We start from the raw sequence: 27694 nt of genomic DNA on the forward strand, positions 1-27694 counted from the left end.
TTTTGCTTGAGGAAAATTGTCATTGGCCGATTTCCTTTGGAGTTATGAAACCGTACGATTAATGAGTCAATGAGTGACAAATAAAAGTGGTTTTCAAACTTTTCCTTTCCACCCACATCAGGAGAAGCACTCTAGCAAGCCATTTCCTCTTGTAAGGACTACAAGGGTTTTGAACAGGCTGAACTCAGAACTCATAACCTGTCTTCAAAATGGGGTTTTCAACAAGCCTGCCAGCTTGTCATGTTACAGCCTCAACTGTAGAACTGACTTCTCTCTATCTCCTCAAAAGAGAAATCAGTTTTTTGTTTATTCTCTCTCTGCTTGTAAAAACAGTGAAGTGTTACTCTGTTTGTGAAGTGTAGTGTACACTAAAACCCCACAATCTGTAGCGTGAATAAAAGCTCTCACGACTGGTGGGAGAACAAATACTTTTATTAGCTTATAACTAAGGGTAGGGTCTCACAGTTGTCTTCAGAAGGGTTCTGGGTTTAGGCGGGAAACTAGGGTTGTATGTGGGCAGATCGGAATGGAGCCAGCCATCAGCACCACACACAACCAGTGAATCCCAGTTCACTGCACTAACCCCTTCCTGCAGAATTTAGGGTCTGTGAATGAAGACAGAGAACAAGGGTTCAGAAAAATATGGTTGGAAAATATACAATTATTTACAAATTGACAGATTTAAGTGGTCCAGAGGTCTGGAGATTCTGGTGGAGCACCTTAGCACCGGGGGGCCTTGGACTCCTTGGGTCTCCTGGTCCCCTTGTGAGGGAGGAGAGGCAGGCTGGGTCTCCGGCTCAAAGGTGGAGGGGGGACGCACTTTCCTCTTCAATCGGATCCCCTGAGACCCTGACTGGTGGTGGCAAGAATGAGCTCTGTGGCTTGCAGAGCACTTGAGGCAATGGACTCTCTGTTCTGGCAGGTGCCAGGTCCCTGATGGAGATGGTGTCCTCCCTGCCATCTGAGTACTCCACATAGGCATACGTGGGATTGGCATGGAGCAGTTTCACCCTTTCCACCAGGGGGTCGGTCTTGCTTCTCCTCACGTGCTTCCTGAGAAGGACTGGACCAGGATTGTTAAGCCAGGTTAGGAGTGTAGATCCTAATGCCAACCTCCTTTCAAAAGTGAATAGGAGCTCGTGAGGAGTAGCATTGGTCACGATACATAGTAGCAACCGAATGGAGTGGAGCTCCATAGGGAGGACTTCCTGCCAGCATGAGTCTGGAAGGCCCTTTGACTTTAGACCCAGTTTGACAGCCTTCCAGACCGTGGCATTCTTCTTTTCAACCTGCCCGTCCCCCAGGGGTTGCAGCTCGTAGTCTTGCTAGACGCGATGCCCCTCTCCAGCAGGTACTGACGTAGCTTGTCACTCATAAAGGATGAGCCCTGGTCGCCATGAATATAGGTGGGATACCCGAACAGGGCGAAAATGGAGTCTAGGGCCTTTATGACTGATGAGGTGGATGTGTCTGGACATGGACTGGTGAATGGGAAGTGGGAGTGCTCGTCAATGATCGAGAAGAAGAAAGTGTTCCCGTTCGTGGAGGGGAGAGGACCCTTAAAATCGACACTGAGCCATTCGAATGACCTGGACTTAATAAGGTGTGCTTTTATGGGGTGATAGAAGTGTGGCTTGCACTCCATGCAGACCTGTCAAGACCTGGAAATTTCCCTGATGTCTTCCATGGAGTCGGGCAGATTGCGTGCCTTGACAAAATGAGATATGCGAGTAACCCCTGGATGGCAGAGTTCATTATGCAGAGACTGCAGTTGGCCGGTGTGTGTGCAGAGGCACAGCTTCCTCTGGATAAGGCATCTGGAGGGTCATTAAGGGCTCCCGGCCGATAGGCAATGCCATAATTGTAGGTGGAGAGCTAACCTTCAACCCCTCGATGGCAGCGTCATAGGTAGTGCAGTCCCTGATGACTGCATGCCCTTTCGTTCCTACCCTCAAAACGAGTGCGGACCTCCTGAGTTCATCGGTGTGGAAGATGTCTCTGGTCGCGTTTAGGTAGGCCTGGAAGCAGTCTAGCCAGTATATGAACTCCTCAGCAGGGTCAGGGGTCAGAGGGTCTATCAGAGCATACTAGGCTTGAGTAGCGCTTCCATTGTTCAGGGAATAAGCTAATAAAATTGTTGCATGAATAAAAGCTCTCACGACTGGAGGGAGAGCAAATGCTTTTACTTTCTTTTAAATGAAGGTAGGGTCTCACAGTAGTCTTCAGAAGGGTCCTGGGTTTAGGCGGGAAACTTGGGTTATAAGTAAGCAGATGGGGGCGGGACCACCCATCAGCACAATACCCTACCAGTGAATCCCAGTTCACTGTACAATCTATCTCTTTTAAAGACATATTTAACTATAACTATTCTAACATATCCCATAACAATTCTCTTACCAACAAGATAAAAGTGTATGGTATTGCCATAATAGCAAACGCATCGTGGTGGACAGAAGTTACTATAAATTTGGAGCTCAATCTGATTTTACAAAGTGTTCTCAAGATTTTACCATTACGTTTGCATGAAAAATGACAGGTTTGTGAATGTATGAAAATAGGAATGTCTGCAGATGCTGGGATTGTAGTGCAACACACAAGTGCTGGAGAAACTCCGCAGGTCACGCAGCATCTGCAAGAAGTAAAGGGCCACCAAGATTTTGGGCCTGAGCCCTTCGTCAAGGTATGAGCAAAGAGCAGGCAGGATTTTCTGTCATTTTCACTAAGCAGCGTGATCTTCTGCCACGGGCTGCAGCTGTTACTTTGCCCGGATGGCAGACTATGTTTTATTGATGAGGTGGGCAAGGAGTAGCTGAGTCTAATTCTGCACAGGCATTGTGACGCACATACACTCCAAGGTTCAGCTCCTGCACAATTATCACAGTCACAGTAAACACACACAAAGCAGCTCCCAGATGGAAGTTGCACAGCTGAAGGAAAGCAGCCTCCTGAGACAAGCGAGAACAGAATGAATTGCAGCTCCTCCATTCGGTTATTGCCATAGTAACTAACACACACACAAAAAATCAGTATGTAAGCTGTGTCATTGTTTGTTGAAGCTCTATCAGCAAAGTGTTGATTACCTAGTGCCAACAGGTCAGGAAATAAATTTTGAGACTATGTCCTGTGTTTGTGTTCGACATTCATCCATGCACAGCAGGATATTTAATGCATGTTATAACATAAGGGACACCAGTTGTTTACCGTGTGAGTCTTAAAAAGTGTAAAGTGGTTGCAGAGAGATTCCATGGTGTTGGTTCACATGGATACTCAAAAGAGAAAGAGCTCTCCACTACTGTATCAAAGTCATAAACACATTGTCAATTGTGCAAATGCACTGTTTAATGAATCATTGAATAGCATCCAAATCCACAGCACCTTCTTGCTCAAAGATAAAAACATTAAAACCCCTGGTATCAGTGGATGCCAGATAAGTGAGTTTTCTGGTTGCTTGAGACACTTTTACAATGCCTATCTAACACACGTGCATTAAGAATAAACAAAAATACTATACTTACACTGGACAAACTTCACTTGCATGAATATATAAACCTTAAAGCATTTTACTTTATTTTCGGTCACATTCTTTCAAAACATTTAACCGTCGCTGCATCTGCAGGTTCCTCCCCCTCCACAGAGCTACCAGAAAGACAAACAATAAAATTATAGATTAAGTAACCCCCCCCCCCACCCTTGCCAAGTTTACAGATAAAGCCCCTGACCAAGGTGACTCTTATTAAGCAGGGATAAGGAGACACTTTAAGAGAGTCACCCCAACAGCAAGCAGCATCAACCAGCTCTTCATCTTGGGCGATGCCATTTTATTCAAACACAACTTTATTTAAACAGCTGCTATGAGCAAAGCCTGACCAAGGCCCTCCGCTGGCTGAATATTTGCTCCCAGCTTCACCAAAGATTTATGTGTTACTTCAGAGAACAATTACTTTCACAATTTTAAACTTTTATTTCAATTTTTATTTATTTTCCTCAATGTTTTGCCAGTTGCTTGAATTCTGGATAACAGGGGTTTTACTGTACCTCACTTAGAAAAATGTTGTGCAGACAAAATGAAAGGCTACAGTTTACATGAGAGATTTATGATAATGTCAATCAAGATGAATTACTTCTTCCTGTTGACCTTTGGGAATCTATCCCATCAAATCTAATCCTACTATGCCAGTTTCAGATGGGATCTGTACATAGATTATACATTTGCATTTCTGAGAGTACAAATGATTGACTTACATATTAAATGCAAGGGCTTGTTTGAATTTTCTTTATATAAATAACTTCCTAAATGAAGTTTTATTTCAAGGAAATCATTACAATCATTTTTTTAATTTACATAAGTATATTCTCCCCACTTTCCAGAATTATACCATACACTGTAATACAGGGTAATAATGGCAAAACTAACCATATTCACCAGTCTCTGAAATTGATACGAGCCTGTTTCAATGCTGCATTTTCATTGGTATTGGAATTGGAATCAAACAGTGTTTTGAATGTCGCACAATGAATGTTGTTGTTCAGAAATCTAGCCAAGATTGATCATAGTGGAATTTGGCAAATGATAAATTAACAGCCTTGAAATTTCTTGTGCAAAGAAATTTATGATTGGTACAGGCTTGTAGGTTGGAAGAGCCTGCTGTACGTCTCATTTAAAAATATAACGTGTTTTTATTTTGTGGAAAATGTCCACATCTATGATGGCCTGGCTTAGACAAAAAGGTAGCCCATTTTATTTAAGGTATAGATCGTTATAAATTGTGAGCTCCACCCATCTCTGGACAAATCTCTGGTCAACATTGCTGTATTTTATAAAATTTTCTCATTGTCATGTCAACCAACTAAATCCACATAGTACGTGCACCAATTATCCTTCTGACTTGAAGCAGAATCCTAATTCAGCAAGGAAAATGCCCGATTGTAAAGGCAAAGGTTCTTCATCCTACATCTAGAGACTTACCTTTCCGAATACACCGTAGCAGGTTCCAAGGCATCAACTGCAGTCCCTCTCGGGGGAGGATCATCGGCGGAGCACTGTGTTCTGCCACCCACATGAATGTACAGCTGCTGCAAGCGGCTGGTTAGGGGTGGGCTGATGACGCCGACAGCTGGCATCACATCTTCCCACTCGCCCCTCTCCCTTCACAACCCCCTCAAGGCGGGGGTGGTCGTCAAAAGCCGATTGGCAGGAGCCTTCAGAGCAGCAGGGGCCAGCGGGAGCCATAAGGGCAGCAGGGGCCAGAAGGAGCTGTCAGGACAGCGGGGGCTGGCAGGAGCTATCAGGGGGTGGCTGGCGAGGGTTGTGACAGCCTCACCAGGCCACTTCTCTATGGCTCAAAGTGCAGCAGAGCAATGGCTGCCTTCCCTACCCATAATCCCCCATGCAGCTGAAACTGTTCTGGGAAACACAGAGCAAATCCAGCTTCATGGAGGATTATGGGTAGGGAAGTCAGCCATTGCTCTGACGTGTATTTATGACAGGTGTCGCTACAACACCAGTCATCCTGCCTCCTTTGGTTCCAGAAGGCTCAATGAGGTGCCGCTCGACATGAATGCAGCACTGGAGCAGCATTTTAGGACTGCCTCAAGAAAGATCAGTTTTATGTTTTCCCTCCGCACTTGTAGCCGGCCTCCAGGAGGAGGCCTGGCATGAAAGGGCCTATTGAATCAGCCATGCATTCTTTGGTAGTAAATATATTGGATAATTTCTTCTGGAGCTTCTATCATGTCCAGTATGCTCAAGGTTATGGCAAGTCAAAAATTGATGGCCACACAGATAACAAAAGAAATCTTTCTAAATATTGTTTTCTATATCCAGGATTGATAACTAGGAAATTCATTAATTGCCCTTAAGAAAAAGTGTTCCCTTTTGGAGACATTTTACTGGTCACCCAGTTCCAGCACTTAATAACAAAGACAATTCCACTGACTGACAACCATATTATGGACCACACAAGCTTCTCCACCACAACAAAGTGACAATATATGGAGAAGATGTGCAGAACTAGAAGAAAAGAGAAGTAAATAGAAAGAGAGGTAGCACCAACCAAAGCCTGATCTGCCGTCTGCAACAACCAGTCCTGAACACATAAGATCTTTCAAAGCAAAGATTGGACTCATAAGCTACTTGAGAGCCCATAAATAGATCAATAGAAGGAAGCCCAACATCCTTGACCTCAATGGTTAACCGCGATAACGACCATGTTATGATCTTCTGCTGCTACAATGACCTTCATCCTATCAGAATGGAGAGGGGCATTAATTAACTATAATGTCATCGTTGGTCTTTCGGGTGGTTCCGTGGAGGGGGAGGAACCTGCAGATGCAGTGACAGTTAAATGTTTTCAAAGAATGTGACTGAAAACATAATGAAATGCTTTAAGGTCAGAAGTGTGAATGTTTTCCAATGAACACCCAACATTCAATTCCATCCTTATCTCCCTATCTAACGAAATGTGACCATTAGATCCTGGGCTGATAATCGGCAAATAACATTCATGCCAGCAAGTTCCAGGGAATGACCACTCCTACAAGGCCAATGGTAACCTATCCATGGTATTCAATGGCTGAGCCCTGACCATTAACCTCCAGGAGTCACCACTGACCAGTAACTTAGCTGTTCCAGGCATACAAATGCAATGGTTATCCAAGCAAGTCAGAAGTGAGTGACTTACTTCCAGATTCCATTCAAGTCAAAGGACAACATCCAATATCATAAAATAATTATATAAACACAAAACTTGGAAAATTACTTCATGTCATGTGTACAAGTGGCATCTTTCAATGCAATTTTCCATTACTTTATTTTCTGAAGTAGACAAAAAGCTATGAACAGAACTCTAATAGCTCCTTGAAGAACACAATAACTTCAGTTATTATTCACCATTACGGTAAGTGCACATCTTGAATAATTTACAGAAAATTCCCATCGCCAAGTGAAGTCTTGATTAATTCCATTACTCAGTCTGCCACAATTAAATTGTTCATTTTTTCAGTTGGGTGAAATCAGAAATTTGTGACTTTTTCTTACAAAATGTGGGCAGTGCTGGTGTGGTGGGGGGGGCATATTTAATAATGTCCATCCTTAATTGCAGTTGAGAGGGTGATGGCGAGCCATCTTCTTGAAATACCCCAATCCTTGCAGAGCATTAACCTTCCTTTCCCAGGCATCCCTAGTCAGATTATTGCAACAAAAACTGATGCAAAAATGGTTTGCTTTTCAAAGGCACTCATATTCAAATTCAGAGCTAGCTTGCCCATAAGTAAAAAAAATTATGTAGTATATAGTCAAACACAGTTTGCAGAAATGATCATGATTGGAGACAAGGACAAAAACAGACACATATCTGCTCTACCATTCAATAAAAACCATAGTCAATTCTGCAGTTTGTTGATTTTACTACAGTATGAAAAAAATAATGCTGGAAATCCAAAACCCAAGTAGAAAATGCTGAAAAAAAATTGGGTCAGGAAACATTTGTAGAAAGAGAAATGAGTGCAATCCTTCATCTCAGTGATAGAATAGTATAAGAATTGGTGGCTCGATGGAATTTGAGTTGAATATTTAACTTTAACCACCTACTAGTATTTTGGACACATTCACAGACTGTAATCACTTGGAATGGCTGGAGATACTTCATATAGAAATAAAAGTTATTTAGGCAACTTGAACTTCAAGGGCAGCATGGTTGGCGTAGCGGTTAGCGCAATGCCTTTACAGCACCAGCGATCAGGTCCGAGTTTGAATCTGTGCTGTCTGTACATTCTCTTTATGTCTGTGTGGGTTTTCCCCAGGGGGCTCCGGTTTCTTCCCACCGTTCAAAACATACCGGGGGGAGTAGGTTATTGGGGTGTTGTTACGAGCCCAAAGGACCCCAAAACCCAGCAACAATAGATATTCACCAAGACAAGTGGTTTTTAAAACAAGTTGCTTTTAATTATCTTTAAACATGAAAACAGAATCAAACTTTAACTTTTCCCTATTGACTTAAATAACCCAAATTAACCCCCTTCTAATTCTAAGCGCACGTGTATGTAATGTGTGTGTGTAAATTTAAGAAAAGTTTTTTGATTCACAGTTCAATCTCACTTCTCCTTCTTCCGAGTTCTCTGGATGCAGGCAATTCTTATACTGTGCACAGAATTCAACATGTATAAAGTTCACCAGGCTTTGGTGCTTGAAAGGTAAATGTTTACCACTCAGGAAGATTCTTGTAGGGTTTGCAGAGAGATTTGTTGTTCCAGGATTTCCACAACTGAGGTACCACCATTAGTCACCTCAATGGCTCACTGATGAAACTTGCCCCATCAGGGTTTTCCAGATGGTAACTTCTTTCTTCAAGCTACCACAGAGTTCCGTTCCTCTTATTCCAAGAGAAATATCAGACAGATAACACTTCCAGCCATCCACTGCTCTGGAATTTTGTTTCCAACCAGCTCTTCCTGGCTTACACTGTTTAGCTGCTTTAGTGTCACACACATTAGCTGGGAGAGCATCTCTTTTCTCTCCCTCTCTCTCCAAATGAAACTTCCAGCAAACCCATGTAACTCACTCACTTGCAAAGCCCCCACTTTCCTCAGCAAACAACAGGAGTTCTTTCTTCTGCTCAAGCTGTTGTTAGATAAACAAAACCCAGGAGTGACTTTCCTGTAAGCACCACGCAGAAAGGTACTTGTAGCTATCCTGGCTCCAATTCAAAACAATGGTCATTCATTTTATGACGTCAGTTCAATTAGCACTTACTTGTGAAATGTGTTTACATTCTCCAGAGATCTTCAGTATTTCTTCAGTCTTTCAAATAAGATCTGTTTTAAAATGTGTGTATGTATGTAACCTACTCTAAATCTCACCAAATTCCCCAAATATTTATAATCCATTACAGTGTAAATTGGGCAGCACGGACTCATGGGCCGAAATGGCTCGTTACCGTGCTGTATGACTAAATTAAATTTTTAAAATTAAATTAAATGTTTTAAATCAATAACTTATTTTTAAAAAGTTAATAAATGTCCATTAAAATAAATTTTGGGTGGAAAAATAAATATACTGAATATCAACCAATATTGTTTGGGTTTAGTCTATGCTGATCACATGAACCTGTCAAAGGGTTTAACTAACTTCCATTGGAATGGAGGCAACAGAGTTTAGGAAACCACCATGTGCTTCTAATGAGGACCAACTCCAATAATAATAACAGATTTTTACAGAGATTCAAAATATCCTTACAGGTGTTATAAAATAAAATACAAGAATGAATCAATTAGATATTAGACCAAATTATTAGAAACATGCCCTGCTCCCTGGACACCCCGAATACAGAAGACGTTCTGTCTGCAACCGAGAGGTATCCCACAGGGAGGCCCCCATGGTAACTGGGCCTTCAACAACTTTCCACTGAGGCCACACTCCTGAAACGTTGAACAGACATTTAAAATGTGCTCAAATAGAACTACATTAATCATCAAAAACAGTATTTAAACCACATAATAAAGCAGGCTCTATCCACAATTGACCGCCCCCCCCCCCCCCCCCCCCACCACCACCACCACCCAGGCCATGCCCTCTTCAATCTTCTATCATTGAGGGGAAAGGTACAGGAGCCTAAAAACGAGCACTCAGTGGCACAAGGACAGCCTCTTCTCCGCTGCCATCAGATTCCTGAATAATCAATGAACCAAAGACACTGCCTTACTTCTCGTGCACTAAATCCTGCTGCAAGAATTTCATGACTTGTTCATGACAATAAATTCTGATTTTGATCCTGACATTTAATTAAAATCCATTAAATATTAGCCTAATTAAAAACATTTAAAAAAATACTCAAGTACTTCCCTGAAATGATCTTTGAATGAATTGTCAGCATCCATGAAGCAGCAAGGAACTTGAGGAATGAAAGGAGGTCTCTGGTTCCTTTTGGCTGCTCCTCTATTCAGGGAGATCATGCTGACCTATTACCTCAGTCTCCCTCTCCTACCCTTCCCCATATCCCCCGATTCCTTTGCACATGTCTGAAGGATGAATGTTAATTGAGTTCAGCCTCTTGTTTCATCACACAAGAGGCTGACACAGACACTACCTCCCTTTGTCTTTTTCTTGCACTATTTTTATTTATTTTGAAATATGGTTTATAGAAATGTTTGCACTGTGATGTCACAAAACAACACATTTTGTGACATGTTCATAATAAAGATACATATCCAACGTTTCGGACTTGAGCCCTTCATCAAGGTATGGAAAAATGTCGGCAGGCATCCGAGCTAAAGAGTTGGGGGGAGGGGAGGAGCACGGACTGTTAGGTCTGCTTTGTTCGAGAATGAGTGAGTCAGCCACCAGACTGAGTCGAAATCAAGGCTCTTTATTACCGGATTGTAACACTTGCAACTAACAGTGTTAGTTGGAGAAGGCGCATTCTCCCGATATCAGCAAGTGGTGTTTTTTTTATACCCCAGGACACGCACTTAGTAAATTATCATACCATTACATTGTCCAATGAATAAGCTGTTGCTACCCTTCTCTGTTAGTCTGCTGCACATCATTCTTGTTATTGCCACACTTATCTTGAGCATACAAGGTCACACCTGCATCCTGTTACTCCTTAGTACTGGGTGACTCCTTCTCCGGTCCCAACTCATGATGTTTTTACCTTACAGGACCCAAAGGCAGGAGGTAATAGGTGGATAAGGGAGGGAGGGCACAGCAGCCAACAGGGGGAGACGAGATGGCTGGGTGAATAGAGAGGGAAGGGGGTGGAGAACTGACGGGGGAAGGGGAGGGAGGGGGAAAAGAGAACAGGTTAGCAGAAAACCCGGACAAGTCGATGTTAATGCCAACTGGCTGGAGGGAGCCCAGATGGAAAATCAGGTGTTGTTCCTCCAATTTACAGGTAGTCTTGGTGGGATAGTGCTTGAGACCATGGACAGATGCGAGATGGGGAATGGGGTGCGGATTTGAAGTAGTTGGCCACTGAAAGGTGCTCAGTGAAGCAATCTCCCATTCTGCACCCAATCTTTCCTATGTAGGAAGGGCCACAAAGGGAGCACCGGATGCAATAGATAACTACACCAGACACACAAGTGAAGTGTTGCTTCACTGTAGGACACCTATATTTGCGAACCTCACATGCCGGCCATCTCTTCAATGCCTTCAAATTCCCTGAAATGGACCACCTAATTTTTACTATGGATATCCAATCTCTTTACATCTCCACAAGAAGGTCTCAAAGCACTTTGCTTCTTTCTAGACAAGAGACCCAACCAGTCACCTTCTACCATTACCCTCCTCCTCATGGCAGAACTTGTCCTCATTCTAAACAGCTTCTCTTTTAACTCATCTCACTTCCTTCAAATCAAAGGAGTAGCCATGGGTACCTGCATGGGTCCCAGCTATGCCTGCCTGTTTGTTAGCTTTGTGGAGCAATTCATGCTACAAACCTTCACAGGCAAGACCCCTCAACTCTTCCTAAGTATATCGACGACTACATCAGGGCTGCCTCATGTAACTGCAATGAGTTTGACAACTTCACTGCCAACTTCCACCCTGATCTCAAACTCAACTGGTCCATCTTCGATAAGACTCTCCCCTTCCTGGATCTCTCTGTCTCCATCTCGGGAGACAAGCTTTCCATCAACAGTTTTTTTACAAACCCAACTCCCACAACTACCTGGACTATAGTTCCTCACACCCTGTCCTCTGCAAGGATTCTATCCCCTTCTCTCAATTTATCCATCTCTGTCACATTTGTTCCCAATATGAGGACTTCCAATTCAAATCATCTGAAATGTCCTTCTTCCACAAATATGCATTCCCTTTTACCACCATCAATTGAGTCCTCACCCACATCTCCTGCATTTCCTGTTCATTTGCCCTTGCTCCCTCTGCCCCAGGGGATTCCCCTTGTCCTCACATATAAACTCCCACCATCCTCCACATCCAACATATTATCCTCCAGAATTTCCAGCACTTACAACATGATCCCACCACCAGACACATCTTCCCCCCTCTGCCTTCCTTAGGGACCACTCCCTCCATGATTCCCTTGTCCAACTCATCCCTCCCTACAAATTATCCTCCCCAGTAACTTTCCCTGTGGCCTCAGGAAGTGCCACACACACCCAAACCTCCACCCTCACCTCAGTCCAGGGCCCTGAACAGGCCTTTCAAGTGAAGAAACACTTGAGTATCTGTAGGACTGATTAACTGCATCTGGTGCTCCCTTTGTGGCTTTCTCTGCCTTGGAGAGATTGAGCGCAGACAGGGAGATCACTTCACTGAGCACCTTCGCTCTGTTCACATCAGTGACAGGACTTTCCAATGGCCAACAATTCCAGTTCTGCGTCCACTCCCACACTCACATGTCTGTCCATGGCCTCATTTACTATCCAACCAAGACCACCATGTTCTTCAGATTTAGACCACCTAAATTGGAGGAATAATACTTGATTTTCCATCCAGGCACTCTCCAGCTGGATGGCATTAGCATCAACTTCTCTGGTTTCTACTAACCTAATCTCTATTCCCCCTCCCTTCCCTTCCCCCTGTCAGCTCTCCACCCCATTCCATCTCTATTCACCCAGCCATCCTTCCTCCTCCTGCTTGCTGCTGTGCCCTCCCTCCTTTCTCCACCTGCCTTTGGGACCATGATCCTCCCCCCACCCCCGCCTTACCATTTTGTTCAGACACCTGCCGACATTTTTCCATATCTTGATGAAGGGCTCAAGCCCAAAACATTGGTTACAAATCTTTATCTTTGCTAGATAAAGTACACTGTTTGACCTGCTGAGTTCCTCTTTCATTTTGGAAGCTTATTGAAAAAATCTGGGCTAAAGTCAGACAGCAGATGACTATTTGCTGGCACTGGTCATCCAGCAACTGGACAGGATATAAATGATCCTTGATTCATAGTTTAATAACAAGTAGCCATGTTTTCCCTGAGTGTGATTGATTCAGAGAAGCATTCCTGAAATATGCATGTGTAACAGATTTGTGTTTACCTTTAATTTAATGTTAAATTATATTTGTTTTATAAAAATGTCATAGTAAAGTAAATTATAGAGTTAAAATATGGATTCTGTATTCTAAGTAACTTAGCTGTGGGTTGATATAGGGTCACTCACAAGTCACAGCACATTTATAGAGATCCATTCTTTGCTGAGAAGAGACTTCATTCTCGGAGTCAACATATCTTGGGCAGACAGAGCTAATGGATTGTTTAAGAACTGCTGAAGTAAGCCATCTGCTTTTAATCAAAGCCACTTAAGCCTCTTGAACAGAGATGAGGTCAGAGCTTGTTATTGATATGATGGTTTTGAGAAAGGAACAGAATTTTGGTAGAAATAAAACTGATGGTCACATGGCTTCCAAGAATTTGGACTCACGTCAGTGATGATGTAATGGTCAGATGGTTTGGAGAAATATATTACCGAAATCAGACATTTAGAGTTGAGTTTTGAAATAGTTCAGTTTGGAGTTTACAGAAGTCAAAACCCTGTGATAAACAGGCATTGAAATCTTGGGAAAGATAGCATTGAGTTATGGTAACCAGAATTGGTGCTGTTTGTTGTGTGTTACTCCTGGGAAAAGAACACAGAATCAGTGGCTTTTGAATTAATGAAGACCTCTTTGCTGTCTCTTTGGAAAAGAGGACAGAATTGTACTGGGTCTATTTTTGTGTTTGGCCACTTTGTTTAACCCTTGTCTTGGTTTTTGAATTCATCATGGAAGAAAATATCCACATTGTGAGTAAAAGACCTGAAACATAATGTTTAAAAGCACTTTATAATTATTTCTGAACTGAGAATTAAATGATGCTGAACTTTTAAAGATTAACCTTTCAGAATGAGACTTTAATTATACACACATACACATGTGGGGTTAAATTTAGTGTTAAGTAAGTTTTGAGATAAGTAAGATAAGTAAGATTTGCAATGTTGTTAATAGTTTAATTTAAAAAATATTATTTTGAATTTACCATTGTCTATTGAATTTTCTATTGCTGTTCCCGTGTTAGTGCTGACAAAGTCTCTTTAGTCCCAAACAAAATTTAAAGGTGGTTATAACATACGAAACAGCCACAGCAAAAAGGATAGATTCCTAAATTAGTTTCATCATTCCATTGAACTCATTTTTGGCAAACTAATACCAGTTTCAGTATTGCAAATGGAAACCAATGAAATGGCAGATTCTGAAAATCTGAAAATAAAACAGAAATTCTATTTCCAGCATTATATGTGTTGTTTTAAATTTTTTAAACATGAGAATTTAGACATACAGCACAGTAATCGACCCTTCTGGACCATGCTGCTCAAAAACACCAATTAACCTACAAATCGTGTACGTTTTTAGAGGGTGGGAGGTAACTGGAACATTAGAGAAAGCCAGGGGAGACAATAGGAGAATGTACAAACTCCTTACTGACAACACTGGATTCGATCTTGGATGGGTGGTGTTATAATAGTGTTGGTCTAACTGCTATGCTAACTGACAATGTTGAAATGCTAGGGTAGCCCAATATTTTTTTTAATTTGTTGATGTGGACTGGTCCAATTAAAAATCCACATACATTTTTGCCCCAAAGGCACAAATGTGATTAAAGCCTAATTACAGTACCTGTATTAGCAAAATCTGTGGAAGTCAGAAAAGTTCCAACCACATCTCTGACCTGCATTGATTTATGCTTCCATTCACTTATGATTTGCACTTAAAATGGCAGAATTGATGCATGTTCAAATTACACACTCTGCTCATGTCTGCCCATTATGACGAGTTCGAGTTGTTCCAATAAATCGCTGCTGCTGCCATCGTAATATTATTGGGTCAAACCTACTGCCAGCGATTGAAAGCCTCTCCCATCGGGATGATCCCCGTCATGTTCTCCCTCACTCGCCAAAGAAAGAACTACAAATTTAAACTTTCCAAGATTTAAGATGAGGCAGTGGTCAGCAGATGGAAATTGTCTCCAGGCTGACCTGTAAAGTGCTGAGGAAGGAGGAAATTGAAAATGCAATCTCATCCCTAAAGACAGCTCTTACATCACGTACACAGAAGTTTCGATTTCAAGAGCATAATGCTGAAGACATAGGTTTTCTTGAGAAACTCTTCAACTGCAAGCAGCATCCAAGAGCTTAACACTCTGAGCCTCGTATTTAAATACCGAAGCTGGTATTGAACAATGCTTGACAAACTCAGGAGTTTCAAAACAATCCAGTTTTCTCCTTCAGAAAATTCCATTTACAGAGATACAAGAATCTTATTTCAACACATTGTATTACCCATTCTGGCCTTTCTCCCAGTCTACGATTGGTTCATGTTAAAATATCTTTGGATTCAAATTTGTTTCTGGTCACTTGTCCCAAAGCACATTGCAAGAATATCAGCCATTGATTCTATTTCACCTCCATGGCCAAAAATAAAACATATCACTTCTGAATTTCAACCTTCTGCTACTTCATAATCCTTGTGTCAGTACCTTACACATTGAAAAATCAAAACTGACTTTCCATTATTATTTAAGCCAATGAATCAGGCAATTTCACCTTAAACCAATTCTGTTCATTTCCTGATCAAACCCATGAGTCCCTGATGAGAGACTTGTTCAGAACGTCATGAGGCATGGGATCCATGGAACCTTGGCTGTGGACAGTTACTTAGGAGTGTGGATGAACAGAGGGACGTTGGGGTCCAAATCCATACATCCCTTAAGACTGATGCACAGGTTGATAGGATGGTTACAAAGGCCCATGGGATGCTGGGCTTCATTAATAGAGGGATTGAATTCATGAGTCGAGAGGTCATGTTACAACTCGACAAATCTCTGGTGAGACCACATTTATTGTGTTCAGTTCTGGTCACCTCATTATAGGAAGGATGTGGAAGCTGTGGAGATGGTGTAGAGGAGATTTACCCAGATGTTATCTGGATTGGAAAAAAAAAGTCTTATGGAAGTAGTAGTGGAAGGAAAGTATTCTGCCTGGAGGATGGTGACTAGTTGAGTTCTGCAAAGATCTGTTCTGGGATCCCTGCTCCTTGTGATTTTTTTAATAAATGACCTGGATGAAGAGGTGGATGGATGGGTCAGTAAATTTGCAGATGACATGAAGGTTGGAGGAGTTGTGGATGGAGATGTAGGTTGTTGAAGATTACAAGATGATATAGACAGGATGCAGAGGTGGCAGGTGGAGTTCAATCCAGATAAGTGTGAGGGGATGTATTTTTTAAGGATAAACCAGAAGGCTGAGTACAGAGTTAATGGTAGGTTACTTAAGAGTGTGGATGAACAGAGGAACCTTGGTGTCCAAGTCCATGCATCTCTCAAGGTTGCCGCACAGGTTGATAGGATAGTTAAGAACTATCTGGATGCTGGGCTTCATTAATAGAGGGATTGAGCTCAAGAGCCGAGAGGTCATGTTGCAACTCTACAAATCTCTGGTGAGACCACACAGAGTATTGTGTTCAGTTCTGGTCACCTCATTATAGGAAGGATGTGGAAGCTGTAGAGACGGTACAGAGGAGATTTACCCAGATGTTATCTGGATTGGGTAATAAGCCTTATGAGGCAAGGTTAGCAGAGCTGGGACTTTCCTGTTTGGAACATAGAAGGGTGAGAGGAGACTTGATAGAGGTCTACAAGATTATGAGAGGCATAGATAGGGTGGACAGTCAACACCTGTTTCCCAGGGAGGAAAAGCAAATAGCAGAGGACATATGCACAAAGTGAAGGGAGGGGAGTTTAGGGGAGACATCATGGGTAAATTTATATATATATAAAACACACAGAGTTGTAGGTGCCTGGAATGAATTGACAAGGATGGTGGTGGAGGCTAAAACATTAGGAACATGTAAGAGTCTATTAGATAGGCACGTGGATGGAAGGAAAATAGAGGATTACAGGCTCCAGAGGGTTTAGTACTTTTAAAGGAATATATGGGTTGGCACAACATCAAGGGCCAAAAGGCCTGTACTGTGCTGAAGTGTTCTATGTTCTAAACTGAACTGATGCACGAACTAAATAGTGATCGGCTAACTGTGGTAGGATATCTTAAGCATGAAAGCAAAGAGAGGACCTAGCAGGCAAAACAAGAAAAATAAATATTGCTTGGTTGTGGATGAAGCACATGACAGCTCTTCATGATACCCACATGTTGAATCAGCAGGATTTGGTCCATTGCAACAATAACTGTCAAGTTGGATTTGATTAGATTCAGTATGATGGTCGAGCCAGAATTTAGTTTGCATTGCTAAGTCCACCTAATCGGTGCAAAATTGGATTGATGAGATTGAGTCAATTCCGAAGCTCGCCAATGGATATAACCCCCCTGGTCTTTGCTGTTTTAGCCAACTCCAGTTTTCACTTCCTAGAGATAAAACATTATCCTGGGATTCATTTATGGAAGTGAATACATACATGTAAACTTTGCTTTAGCATTTCTGTTGTAGGTGATTGGCCTGCCAACATCCACACCTGGTGTTTCACTTTAAAAAATGCTTCTTGCGGTTAACCTGTTGCATTAGAAGGAACTTTCAGATCCATCATGCGGGCAAATATAAATAAATTGCAACTATCACAGCGATTGTCTCCGTGTACATGCAGTAAAATAGCAAGGCTATTTTAGCAGAAGTCAGCAGAAGTTTTGGCAGAAAGCGGTTTATGATTAAAATACTCATAATTGACACTTCTATGCTCCAATCTCTCTTGGGCTAATGTCCTCTGAGAATTCTTGCCTTTTAGCTGGGTGGAAGAGTTTATCTGGAATACGTCCAACATTGTTTGCATTATCTCCTCGCTGAGATTGCAAGGATTCCATTTGCTCTCCTCCTCCACATAGCCAAGGAGAGCACAAGAATGACCGACTGGTGATGGTGCAAATCAAAGCAGAAAAAGCTGGAAACACTCAGCAGGTCAAGGAGCATCTGAGGAAAGGGAAGCTGTTACAGTTTCAGTTTGAAGTCCCTTCATCAGAACAGTTTAAGAAAAGAGAGGGAAACATGAAAATCTGTGGACTGATTGTCGTCAAAACCCAAATTGCCGGAAGGACTCAGCATCCCGAGGTTAAAAAGATGTATCACCGACATTTCAGGCCTGAGCCCTTCAAAGTATCTCAGACCTGAAATGTTGGTTTATATAACTTTACGTCCCTATGGAGACCTGCTAAGTTCCTCTTCCAGCATTTCTGTGTTTTTAATTAGTTTAAGAAAATAAGTTAGTCATGGAGTGGATGCACTAGTTACGAACAGGGTCAAATGAACCATCTCTGATAGAGTGGGTCTAGTGCAGTGGTTTCCAACCTTTTCCTTTCCACTCACATCCCACTTTAAATAATCCCAATGCCATCAGTGCTCTGTGATTAGTAAGGGATTACTTAAGGTGGGATGTGAGTGGGAAGGGAAGGTTGAGAATCATTGCCCTCGACCCAATTGTTAAAGAAATATTTTACTCGAGATAAATTGTCATTGGCCCATTTCCTTTGGAGCTATGAAACCGTCAATGAGGTACGATTAATACAGTGGTTTTCAACCTTTTTCTTTCCACCCATGTACCACCTTAAGCAATCCCTTACTAATCACAGAGCATCGATGGCATAGGGAATATTTAAGGTGGTATGTGCATGGAAGGAAAAGTTTGAAAGCCACTGTTTTAATCGTCCCTCATTGACTCGATATGTGCATGGTTTCATAACTCCAAAGGAAATCGGCCAATGACTACTTTTCTCAAGCATTGTACAAACCGTTGACTTCACTGTCGGGAAAGGGGGTGAAACTTTTGCCTAGCGAAGAAGCAAAGGATCCTCAGATCATATTGTTGTGGGATGGGGGTGTGTGAGTATAGTATTTTCTAAGTAAAGATAAACCAGTTGGGATAAGAGAACCGTCAAAGTGGCAGAGGACAGAGCCATCGAGGCTGGAAGTGGGGAAAAGAATGAACGTGGACATATTATGATCAATGTAGTCACATAAGCACCAACTTTCTTGTGTGCTGCAGCTGGAGAGGTACTTTGTTTAAAAACAAACACAAAAATACACTCCATTGACTTGAGACAATAATTACAAAAAAAATAGATGAATATTCACTTATCCTTTTGCAAAAAATAACTGCAGTAATGCAGATCATCCTGTTGTGGAGTCGGAGCAATCCCATCATTAGTGTAACAAGGGGAGACTCAAGCCCAATGGGTTTGAACAGGAAATTCTGCAGATGCTGGCATCAGCTCATTGAATGGTGTCACGACAACAACCTCAGGCTCAACGCCAGCAAATCCAAGGAGATGATTGTGGATTTCAGGAGGAAGTCAGGGAACATGACCCAGTCCTCATGAAGGGTTCTGTAGTGGAGAGGGTCAAGAACTTCATATTCCTGGGTGTCAACATCTTTGAGGATCTCTCCTGGAGCCTCCATGTTGATGCAATCACAAAGAAGGCTTGCCAGTCGTTATACTTTGTGAGGTGTCTGAGAAGTTTCAGAACGTTACCGAAAACTCTCATAAACTTCTGCAGGTGTACCTTGGAGAGGATTCTGGGCGGTTGCATCACTGCCTGGTATGGAGGCGCCAACTCTCAGGACAAGAATAAACTCCAGAGGGTTTTTAACTTGGCCTGTGACATCACAGGCACCAGACTTCACTCCATCGAGGACATCGACATGAGACAGTATCTCAAAAAAGCAGCCTCTATTCTCAAAGATCCTCACTACACAGGCCATGCCCTCTTCACTCTGCTACCATCGGGGAAAAGGTGCAGGAGCCTAAAGACAAGCACTCAGCGGCACAAGGACAGCTTCTTCCCCACTGCCATCAGATCCCTGAATGATCAATGAACCAAAGACACGGCCTTACTTTTTGTGCAATTTTTTTTTTTGGTAATATTGTAAGATGGTTATAATGTGAATGTTTCCACTGTGATGCTGCCACAAAACACTGAATTTCATGACTTGTTCATGACAATGAATTCTGATTATAGTGGAACACACAAGAATGCTGGAGAAATTCAGCAGGTCACATGGTATCTAACATCTTAAACCTGAACCCTTTGTCAAAGTATGAGCAAAAATCAGGCAGGTGCCAGAACTAAAACTTGGGGGGGGTGGGAGTGAAATGGGAGAGAAGATGAGAGAGAGGAAGGGATAGGAGTCTAGACTAACAGGTCAGAGGTCATAATTAGGCATGGGTGAGAGAGCAGAGAGAAAAAGAAGGGTCGGGGAGGGAGCGGCCCTCTCAAGGGGATGAGGAGCTGGAGGAAAGGAGACGGGGATAGGGAAATAGACAGGGGAGGGGTTTATGGAAACTGGACAAGTTGATGTTATCGCTGTTTGGTTGGAGAATGCCCAGACGTCTTACTAGGAGTTGTTCCTCCAATTTGCAGTAGCCTCTGTTTGGCAGTGGGTGAGGTCAATAGACACATTGGTATCAGACTGGTAGTAGAATTAAAATTGTTGGCCACTGAGAAGTCTCTGCTATTTAAAATAAACTGCTCTTGATTTGGGCTTGGAAACATTGCCCAATTCTTTTGCCCTTTGATGAAAGAGTCCCGAGACTGATTTCAGCACAGTTGTTTGAGATCAGCAAACCAAATTAGGTTCACACTTTGTAATTCTCGCAGAGTAGGCTTTTGAAAGAAAATCTTTGTAAATAAAAGAGACTAAAGGCAATTTTTGCCCCGGGTTGGTTGTTCACAAAGCTTGCAAGCATCCTTGTTTATGTGGAGGCTGCAATGGGAAATCAGTGAATGCCTTGCCAGAAATGATCGCACCTCCAGAATCACTTTAACACCTCGTTAAGACATGTGAATCTGACTTAAGACCAATCCAAGTTATGACCAATCCTTTGGTCCCAATTACGGTTGCAAGTTGCAAGAGGACTACCTGTATTATCTTTCAGTTTTGAACTCCAGTGAGCACAGGTCAATTGTACTCTCTCTCCTCACAGGAGAACTCCTCATACCAGGAACCAGCGCAATTATGTACTCTGAACTGAATTTATGAATTTTGAGCTCCCAGTTGCCAGCCATTTTTTTACCGCCCTCCCCATTCCCATTTTGACCTTGGCCTCCTGCACTCCCAGGGTGAGGTCAAGCAAACAAGAGGAATGACACTGCATATTTCACCTAATAGCATGAATACTGAATTCTCCAATTTCAGGTAACCTGCAACCACCACCCCTTTTGTGCAATTGATCGTGCATCAACCACCAAACCCCTTTCTCTCTCCTTTTCACCCTTTCACACAACCTCTTCTTTCCAAGCCCTTGTCTACCCTGTTTTCTGCCTTCCCATCAGGTTCCATCTACCCATCCCGCTCATACTCCACCCACTGAGGAGGGCAAGGGATGACTTACTTGCCACCATTTTTTCTATCAGGTGCAAACCACAAGTGATAAACACACTCATCCAGTCTTAAAACATCCATAGGAGGTAAAGATATCTAACTGACGTTTCGGGCCTGAGCCCTTGTAGAAGGTAGTAAGTTGGCTAATTTTTACACAGCCGTGCAATTTTACAGTTGAATCAGTCTGTTGGGGTTCATATTATAGAACAACCTTTGTCATGTACAAAACAAGGTACTGTTAGACAATGTTTCAAAATGACTGCATCATATGCCCTCTCCACAAAGTTTACTGCAGCAACCTGCCTGGGCTGATGAAACCACACCATCTTAGCCTATGGTCTCTGCTACCACAGGGTACAAGGCTTTAGGAACACCACCGACTGTAGGAGCACCTCCCAGTTGGCAACTATCTCAAGTCCTTCGCTGCTGAGCACCTCCTCTCCACCCACACTTATTTACTGCCTCTGGTGCCCCCTTTGTGGTGCTCTCTACATCGGAGAGACCGGTTGCAGATTGGGAGATCGCTTCGCTGAGCACTTCCACTCAGTCCACTACAAAAGCGACCTCCCAGTAGCCAACCAATTCAATTCTGAATCACAATCCCAGACTCGTGTGTCTGTCCGCAGCCTTATGTACTATCCCACCCTGATGTCCCACAGATTGGAGGAGCAGCACCTTGTTTTTTGTCTGGGAACCCTCCAGCCAGATGGCATTAACGCTGTCTTTTCTGCTAAACATGCTTGTCTTTTCTTTCCCTTCCCACTTTCCTGTCTTTCCAGTTTTCCCCTCCCTTCCCACCCAGCCATCCTCCTCCCCCTAACTGCTAGTTTCCCCTCCTTCCTTTCTCCACCTATCATCTCCTGCTTCTGCCACCCCCTCTCCCATCTACATTCTTGTTCAGACACCTGCCAGCATTCTCCCACACCTTAAGCCCGAAACATCAGTCCTGTATGTTTACCTTCGCTACCTAAAGGACACTGTTTGACCTGCTGAGTCTCTCCAGCATTTTGCGTTTTTTCCTGCTGGGTCAAAATCCAGAAACCTCTGCTCTGACACCACTGTGGGAAGTCCTTCACCAGAAGGACCGTGGCTCACCACTACCTTTCCAAAGGCATTTCAAGACAGCCATTAAATGTTGGCCTTCCCAACAATGCCCAGATTGGGGAAAAAAAATTGAATAAATAAAACTGCAATGTCAAGGGTTGAAATGTAAACTTTGAATAAAAAGCCTTGGCAACAGGATGAATTTGACATTCAAATTGACCTCGGGCTCCACAGCTCTGATCACTCATTAATTTCAATGTGCTGATTTAATAGCATCTATTATTTATATATTAAAATCCACATTACTAATGGAGGAGATGATGATGGCAGAGTAATGTTATGTGGCACTCAACTAAAATCAGCGAACCATCAGTCAACATGTACTACTGAAGACTGAAGTCCCTAATTTGTGGTTTCACTGTTCTGAGAACGCAGGGCACTTCAGTAAAGAGAAGAGGAAAATGTTATTCTTGAGATACCATGAAAAGATTGCAATACCCAACAAACCTATAGCAGGGCTCAGGTGGGATTACAAGACCATAAAACATTGGAGCAGAAGTAGGCTATTCAGCCCTCTGAGTCGGTCCCACCATTGAATCATTTTCCCACTCAGCCGCACTGCCCGGCCTTCTCCCCATAACCTTTGATGCCCTGGCTAATCAAGAACTAATCGATCTCTGCCCAGTGACCTGGCCTCCACAACTGCCTGTGGCAACAATTCCACAGATTTGCCACCCTCCAGTGAAAGAAATTCCTCTGCGGTTGGTTCCAACCCTGATCCCTGTGGAACGCCACTAGCAACTTCCAGCCAACCAGAATAAGATCCCTCTATTCCAACTCTCTGCTTCCTGCCAATCAGCCACTGCTCTATCTGTGCTAGTATGCTTCATGTTATACCATGGGCTCTTGTTCAGTTATCGAGGAATAGAACATAGAACGCAGGACACTACAGCACCTTACAGGCCCTTCAGCCCTTGATGCTGTACCAACCCATATATCCTTTTCTAAAAAAGTACTAAACCTTCATAACCCCATAACCCTCTTTTTTCTTTCAAAGCATCTGAGAGATTGACTATTGTCCATTCAACAGGGAGGCAACAGGCCACTCAAATCAAAAGTGCAAATTAGTTTTATGGTGTCCAGCTATTTGGGATTTTCTTGATCTCAACACCTTCTAAATATATTATTTCAGAATTCAGGATCAATGCTGTTCTTCATCAGTTCCAACATGGAGACCTTCTCCAATCAGATTGTGAACTGGCATCCAACCTCCCCAACTAAGAAACAGCCTAAAGACCTATTTTACCTCTCCAAATCATGGCACCAAATTCCCAGCACTGGATTTAACCCCCTCACTTAAGATTTACTCTCAACAAACAACAACTAGGTGCACACTGCTAATCATGGTTCAACTCAACAGCACAGGGATAAACAACATCCAACACAGGTGTCTCAGTTCCACTGCATGCCTCTACAGCAATAAATATCTATTGGCAGGGAGCTCCCAGTGCTATGAGCATCACAGCAAGAATAAACAACAGAGGCCTCATCCCCTCTGTACACTAGATGAAAATAAGCATAAATAGTTTAGAAAGACCGATAGTGCAAGTTAAAGATGGCATTCATTTAAAGGGGCTTAAAGGACATACATGGTTGGCATAGGGGTTAGTGTAATGCCTTTGCAGCGCCAGCAATCGGGACCTGAGTTCGAATCCCACGCTGGCTGTAAGGAGTTTGTATGGTCTCCCCGCGGCTGCGTGCGTTATCCCCAGGGGGCTCCAGTTTCCTCCCACCATTCGAAACATACCCGGGGGAGGGGGGGTTCTGCCTTGTAGAAGAAGAGACAACATCCTTTCTGGAACTATTGGAGAACCAAAGGTCTGGTGAGATGAAAGAATCAAAGGGAATTAATAGCAACAGCATTAGAGCGGTTTGTGATACTGAAAGCCAGTGATTCACCACCCAAGATATAGAATCCACGATCTTTAAACTTTTATAGATTTTGGAATATCTCTGTAGCTAAATAGACATCTAAGTGCGCTCCCACTTTGTAAGAAAGGTGAGGGATGGAACGCCAAGAACTACTGATCTGTTAGCCAAGTATCATAATCCACTGCAAAGGGGATAATAGCACGGTGGGAAGGGTTCAAGGCGTTAAAGGCACAGACACATTAGTAGCAACACACAGGTCTCACTTACAAACAGGAACAAAGCCAGAAAAAGTTTGAAAACCACTGTTTTAATCGTCCCTCACTGACTCATTATGTGCACGGTTTCAGAACTCCAAAGGAAATGGGCCAGACAATTAATCTCAAACAAAATATTTCAGTCACAATTGGGTCTAGAGCAGCGATTCTCAACCTTCCCTTCCCACTCCCATCCCACCTTAAGCAATCCCTTACTAATCACAGAGCACCGACGGCACAGAGATTACTTAAAGTGGGTGGTGAGTGGAAAGAAAAACATTGAGAAGCACTGCTCTAATCAGTGAGGTGATCTCCATGTTACACTGAGATTGAGCAGGGTCTACATGAAGTCATGAAAGGAAAATCATGTTTGAGATACCTCGTTGAGTTCTTTGAGCATGTGACTAGTAGATTAGGTTAGAGGAAACCAGTGAGTGCACATACTTTTTTTTCTACAGGCTTTATTTAACAAATTAATCTATGTGCTTTAAACAGATAAAATTAGAGGGAACATTACTGGCATTGCTTGAAAATTGGATGCGACAGAAAGCAAAGAGTAGGATTGAATATTTTCTTTCTTAGGGTGGCAATTAGAGACTAACAAGGGTACCATAGAAATCACAGGCATAGGCCTCAACTAATCGCAGCTGATCTCAACAATGTGGCTGAGGGAGCCAGATTTCGAGACGGCCACAATTATGAGTGGGAGGGAGGAACATCAGGTGAACACGGACAAGCTAACTGAATGGATGAGACAATGACAGATGGAATGGAAGGCAAAACCCTCCCTGCTATCGAGAACATCTACAGGGAACGCTGTAGATGTTGAAGAGCAGCAGCAATCATCGAGGATCCACACTATCCAGCACACGCTCTGTTCTGGCTGTTGCCATCAGGAAAGAGGTGTAGGTGCCACAAGACTCACACCACCAGGTTCAGGAACAGCTGCTACCCCTCCACCATCAGACTCCTCAACCACAAACTCATTCAGGGACTCATTTAAGGACTCTTAATTGAACACTTTATTGATTTTCTTTTTTATTGTCTCTGTATTGCATAGTCAGTTTGTTTATATTTGTTATCTGTTGACATTTCTTTATTTGCTTACATGTATACACTTTACAGATTTTTTTGCAGTATCAATTAGTGGTTTGCAAAGATCAGAGTGGCGGTATCCAAAAAGGGGAAATAATTAACGATATTAGTTAACTTAGGCTTGAAATAAATAATTGTTGGTCAGCATTTTTGTGGCATCTACAAGGTGGAAGCGAGTCTCCTGGACACAATGTACTCAATGAGTTGAGATAAAGGATTCTGGAAGTAGATGCTTCAATTGCGTTTAAAGATGGAATAGGACAGGAAACTAGAAGTGAAAGGATAAAAACAGAAGTTTTCTGAGTAACATTATTCTGTGCAATTACATACGGTAGAGAGATTGAAACTGTAATTACACACTGATGACTACAGAATGAAGATTGGTAACCTGCTGGTTTACAAATGACAATTTGGTTCTCCAACTGTGCAGCGTATATATTTTGTCAACTTGGAAAAGTACCATGAAAAATATCCAAAGGAGCAGAGTGTCAATGAAGGAGAGAGTGAATGAGAAGCGGAGTGGGATAGTGGAAGGGGTTAACTCAGAAAATACGTGCTCCCGTTTCATTTCATGACTGTCACTTTAAGAGTTAGAACTGACTGCGACTATTCACAATGGTGGAGAGATGAGTGGCAACAATCAGGTGCAGACTGTGCCCAAAGTATCTCGGAGGAAGAGAGAGAGAAGATTTGCTGCTTTATCCAGGGACAGGTGAGAGAGAGAGACATTTAAAGGTATAGTACACTTTACGATCAAGAGTCATCTGATAGACACAGAGGTGGAATGACTCTGGATACTAATCAAAGTCCAAGGCTCCTTTATTGTCATGTTATAAAGCACAAAATGCAATACACAAAATTTATCAACAATTGTCATAAAGGCACACAAAAAGGAGCCACTAGCTTTCCTGCTGGAGAGAGGGAAGCAAAGGAGAGTCCATTTAAGGACACCGCGTGTCCGTGGATTGGCCTCCAGTGCCCCTGCAGCTGCACAGTTGCCAATAGATCAAAATCCAAGCTACCAGATCCAAATCTCAAATACAATCTGGAGGTTTTTAGCACCCATGGCCCCTTCGGGAGCCCTTCCTGCCCTCAGCGCCCTCTCGAATCCCACAAGCCAATCTTCTGCAGCCTGTCTGGGTCCTTCAGCCACTGAGACCCTGATTGGTCCGTTGCCGTGATCCCCTTCCCTACAGGGTCATCGCCCAGGCTTCTCCTTCTCAGCAGGAGGATGTTTTCCCACATCTTGTACCCTGCGTCAGTCTGGTGATGCCCCCAGAGACTGCAACCCAATGTGCCACCTTAAACACAGATGTCTGTGGTTTCTCAGATGTTTTGAAAAACCTCTATTGGCCCCTTTAATGGTCAGAGTAGAGTAACAGAGGAACATAGGGATCCAAATCAATACATCTCTCAAGGTTTCCACAAAGGTTGATATGATAGTTTAAAAGGCCTATGGGAAGCCTTATAGGGGGATTGAGTTCAGGAGTCGAAAAGTCATGTTGCAACTCTACAAATCTCTGGTGAGACCACACAGAGTTTTGTGTTCAGTTCTGGTCACCTCATTATAGGAAGAACGTGGAAACAGTGGAGAGGATGCAAAGGATATTTACCTGGATGTTGTCTGGATTGGGAAACCAGTCTTATGAGGCAAGATTAGCAGAGCTGGGGCTTTTTTTTTGGAGCATAGGATGAGAGGAAACTTAATAGATGTCTGCAAGATTCTGAGAGGCAGAGATAAGGTGGACAGCCAGCACCTGTTTCCCAGGGCAGGAATAGCAAACACCAGAAGACATGAACAAAGTGAATGGAGGGAAGTTTAGGGAAGACATCAGGGTAAGTTTTTTTACACAGTGAGTTGTGGGATGCCTTGCCGGGAACGGTGGTGGAGGCTGAAACATTAGGAGGATTTATGAGACTCTTAGACAGGCACATGGATGGAAGTAAATAGAGGGTTACAGGTTTCTTTTCTTTGTAAGAACATGTAGGTTGGCACAAAATGGACACGGTTGTGGGCGGTCAATGCATTATAGGGCGGCACAGTTGGCGTAG

At 42.9% G+C, this 27694-nt stretch overlaps 1 protein-coding gene across 1 annotated transcript in view; it reads left to right on the top strand.

The window, feature by feature from the left end:
- Positions 1-27694, top strand: part of lhfpl4a (LHFPL tetraspan subfamily member 4a) — a 166356-nt gene that overhangs the window by 81601 nt on the left and 57061 nt on the right. The window lies entirely within an intron of this gene.

The sequence above is a fragment of the Narcine bancroftii genome, chromosome 5 (assembly GCF_036971445.1).
Source record: "Narcine bancroftii isolate sNarBan1 chromosome 5, sNarBan1.hap1, whole genome shotgun sequence".
Taxonomy (NCBI): domain Eukaryota; kingdom Metazoa; phylum Chordata; class Chondrichthyes; order Torpediniformes; family Narcinidae; genus Narcine; species Narcine bancroftii.